This window comes from Mastomys coucha, unplaced genomic scaffold (assembly GCF_008632895.1).
Source record: "Mastomys coucha isolate ucsf_1 unplaced genomic scaffold, UCSF_Mcou_1 pScaffold9, whole genome shotgun sequence".
Classification (NCBI taxonomy): domain Eukaryota; kingdom Metazoa; phylum Chordata; class Mammalia; order Rodentia; family Muridae; genus Mastomys; species Mastomys coucha.
In genome coordinates, this window is record NW_022196915.1 from 62846185 (window position 1) to 62851016 (window position 4832).

The following is a 4832-nucleotide window of genomic DNA, read 5'->3' on the forward strand; positions in this document are numbered from 1 at the left end:
AGTCTGCTTTCAAACTGAGTTTCTTATTGACTTTTTTGGTCATAAAAAGAATCATCATTTATGCCTAACAAGAAACTTCTACTCTTCCTTTGAAAGAAGATGCCAAAGTTTGGCATATCTAAGTACCAAGCAAACATCTCCATAGTGAATGGCTTGCTGCCAACATCTGGCATGTCCAGGAATCCTAAATGATGTCACATATCCCAGGCTCAGTCAGACATGCCAGACTCTCCATATACTTGAGCAATGAACATGATTGAATCTGTTGTCTAAGTGTTTCTAAAGTACCTCTGATTTCAATAACTTAGAATACAGAGTGGGATGGCTGTTGGTTCTTACACTGACTGCACAGTGAAGGGCTGTTATCCCCATCCTGAGCAGGAAGCGGTCTATAGAATGACCCATCTTCACGTGCTGCCAGTTAATTTTGGTGAACAAGTGATTTCTGGCAGAATGCTGAGTTAGAACTCAATCCTAACTCAGCTTGTGGTTCTGGTTTTACTGTGTCCTGTTTGGGTAGTGAGAGTTGACTCCATCTTCTTTCCTCAAACCACACATGTGCAAACATGAGATACGTTGAGTTTAAAGAGAATCAGTCCACAGTATATGCCTGTTTCAAATTTTATTTACTCACATTTGGTGTGTGAAGTCCTAAGTTGTACCAAAGGAAACTGATGGCCTGTTTAGACTTCATGACAAGGAAGGTCATGCCAGAGTGATGAAATTGTATCAACTCAACTTTAATCAGCTATTTAGTCTATTGATGCAAAAGCTCACGGTAAGCCAGAGGCTGGGTAAAGGGCAGAGCACGGTTTGATGGACAGGAATCAAACTGTAGCTGTTAGCCCGTATAAAAAGCAGCTCCTTGGAAGTATCCTTTATGTATATTCATCTGCCATGTGAAATGACATCAAAGTTTTCTGTAAGGGAATGTCGCATGAGGGCAAACCATTTAGACTATTGTGTCAGAGCTCCCTTAGTGGGAAAATCTGAGGTCCCTTTACTGTTCTTACAATTGCTTGGGCCTCCATTCTAGAAAAGCAATCATAAAGACCATTTTATGAAATGACTCATTAATATTTGATGAACGACTCCATCTTATGAACCAATCTGGTCACATCCATCATGTTTCTCAGCTATGCCGGCTTGTGTTCACATAAGATAAACATGAAACAAACCTTGAAAGATGACAGAAGTTCACTACTGTCTCATTTTCCAGAAAGAAGAGTAGTGGGTAACTGAGTTCAGAGGAAAAGTTAAGATAAAGAGGCCAAGCAACACACACACACACACACACATACACACACACACACACACACACACTCACACACACACACACTCACACGCACACACACACACTCACACGCACACACACACACTCACACTCACACGCACACACACACGCACGCACACACACACACACTCACACGCACACGCACACACACACACTCACACTCACACGCACACACACACACACTCACACGCACACACACTCACACGCACACGCACATGCCAGGTATGTGTGTACGTATGTCTTTCTTGAAAGGCAACATGATTTAATAGCAAAAAGCCACATTTAAATGGCAAAATGAACAGGAGACACATATTCCAGGACCTCATAATATTTTCAGGAGCCAGTGGGAGAACATTATTATTAGATCCTTAATACCTAGGGTCAATTCCCAGCACCTACATAGCAGCTCACAACTGTCTATAATTCCAAGTCCAGGGCATTTGATGCCACCAAATAGACATTCTTGTAGATAAAACAGCAATGGACATAATATAAATTTTTAGCAAGCTCTAAAAAACAAAACAAAACAAAACAATCTGAACTTACTCAACTGTCCTAGCTCAGAGAACTAAACTTTAAGATGAAGAATGAAGTGGCCAATGGACAGGAGACATCCAATGGCTGGCTGGGTGCAGATGTGGTTTCTATGCAGCCTATAATAGGATAGCTAGCTTCACCACAGCCTCAGAGAGCAGAAACCTTGCCCCAGAGAAAGGAGACTGTTAGACTCCTCACCTTACCATACAAACTCAAACTTAGGGCCCTCATAATCCCAGCAGCTGCTAGTAACCCAACTCCCTCCAGATAGGGCAGTCAGGGAGGCCTTGCTACAGCAAGAGAGCCCGTGGCGGCAGAAAGAGCTGTTCGGCAAAACTGTCCCTCGGCCTCTCTTCTGGCTTTTAGCTCTGACCTATGTCTGCCAGAAAATTAAATGTTAGCCATTGTCGAAAACATGAAGAATACTTACATATATGTTTAATATTGCATAATCATAGTACCTATGGTGATGCTTGCCAATATTTTGGTTTAGCATAACATTTTATCTAAATAAAAATGCAAATGTTCATTTAGTTGGGCTCACTATATATGTAAATGTTTATATATATATATATATATCCTTTAATGTTAAATTGTGAAGGTTTGTGTTCTAAAAGCATTCTTTGTAATCATTATACATACTTGCTATAAAACAATGATTGTAGAGATCAAACATGAAACCAAAAATAAGAAGAACGCTAATCTAAACATTAAATGACAATCCCAGTTACCAGTTTTCAAATCCTCATGGTCCTGGGGAAGAAAGTGCAAATGATGAACTATGCTATAGGCTGTATTCCTTTTATGCCCAGTTTGCTAGCATAAGACCAAAGAGGTTACTTTGGTATATCTGTGAAATGATGAAAACTGGTTGTCAGGAAGGGTGTAGTACAAAACTTGTAAATACTAATTGTCATTATACAGCATCACATCATATTGAAAAGACTCACATAGTTTTGTTAAAAAATAGAAGTCCCCAGCTTTCTCAGTGGTGCCTAGAGAAAACATATACAAAGGTACCCAGACATCACATTAGCCTGTGTATTTTTTAATACACAGTATAGTTTCTGATGTTAGACAGCCCCTATACTGTCTTCAGTGAAGACTCACACAGAGGTTCGTAGTACCACACAGTCCATGTCCAATGCTTAGACAATTGTACTTCCCGTAACTAAAAGGTTATTCTCAAAGACAGAGAGAGGTGGGCAGTGGTGTCACATGCCTTTAATCCCAGCACTTGTGAGGCAGAGGCAGGTGGATTTCTGAGTTTGAGACTAGCCTGGTCCACAGAGTGAGTTCCAGGATAGCCAGGGCTACACAGAGAAACCCTGTCTCGAAAAAACAAAAAACAAACAAACAAAACAAAAAACAAAAAAAGAAAGAAAAAATGAATCTCCAGTAATATATTTTGTGTCTGTAGGAAGCTGACCACACACCCTCCCAGTCTTGTCAGAGCCATCTCCTATTTCCCAGGTACACCCTGGATGTGCATGGTGGGGCATGGGGAGCAGTTCCAGGCTACAGCTGGGATGGAAAGGACAAGACTGGGGGTGCTGGCAGTGCTGGGCTATGGAGTTCAGGCAGAAGCTGAACTCCGATCTACAGACGGCCACTCTTCTCACAGCTCACAGCTCAAGCCCCTCAACTGCAGGGCTACTCTGTCCATTGATGCAACGAGAATACTACAACCTACTTCTCAAATAAGTGTTTATGAAGTTGGTTATTATCTTTTCATGATCTCCCACTGTCTTGTAGCATCACCATTTTCTTTTTTTTTTTTTTAAAGATTTATTTATTTATTATATGTAAGTACACTGTAACTGTCTTCAGACATCCCAGAAGAGGGCATCAGATCTCATTACAGATGGTTGTGAGCCACCATGTGTTTGCTGGGATTTGAACTCAGGACCTTCAGAAGAGCAGTCAGTGCTCTTATCCACTGAGTCATCTCTCCAGCCCCACCATTTTCAATGACACAACAATCATATAAAATATTTCTGTTTGCTTTCTTGGTTTAATCATGGAGTCGTAGGTCCTTTCAGTTTCTGGTCCTTGCTCATTCCATCATTATCTCTGATCTGTTTGTGCTTAGCAACCGTTCTTCCACCATAGGACTTGCTGTTTGGTGGTGAATCGATTTCAGAGGTGACACCGGTCACACTCTGCAAACATTCGTGGAACAACAATTCCTCCAATTATTTATTTATGTTTTTTTGAGACAGTGTCTTTTCACCTAAACTTGGCTGGTTTGGTATTCATAATGTAGCACAGGCATCTCTAACTCCTAACAATGCTCCTACTTCCTGAGTGGTGGATTGCAGGCGTGTTCTACCATGGCTGGATTGCAGGCATGTTCTACCATGGCTGGATTGCAGGCGTGTTCTATCATGGCTGTAATTATTTTAAATTGAAGCAGTGTTGTAGTAGTATTATGGAGTTCATGATCTGCAGGAGAATACCATAAACTCAGTTGGGATTATAATTCATCAACTTTATCGATACTACTAACAGAACAATCTCTGAGCTAAATTTGAGATTTCCGAGAGAAGTGGGGTGAGGGGAGGATTGTTAAAGGTGGAGAGCACAAAAAGATCTTAAGCATCTATATAAGCAAGCCAAGAGTTATTTTGCTTTGCCAAGATCAGGTACTCGAGGTGACCTCAATACAGTCCTTGAATGTCAGCATAAAGAGTTCATGGATACCAAAAAGGCAGACAATCTTATCATAACAAAGTAGATGGTCCTGGCTGTACTTTTTTGGGTCGGGGACACTGAGCCACGGTTACTGTGAACTGTTCTTTTGGGAATGGAGTCAGAGACAAATGGCTGGTGGGTCTCAAGCTGAATGCCTAGCATAAACTGGAGTTCCTCTAGCCATCACAGCAGATGTTAAGTACTGGAAGTGATACATCTTGAAATTAATAGGTCCTGATATACAAGAAAGTCAAAGGGAGTTGTCACAAGATAGCCTGAGAAAGGTTGTTTTTTTTTGGGGGGGGGG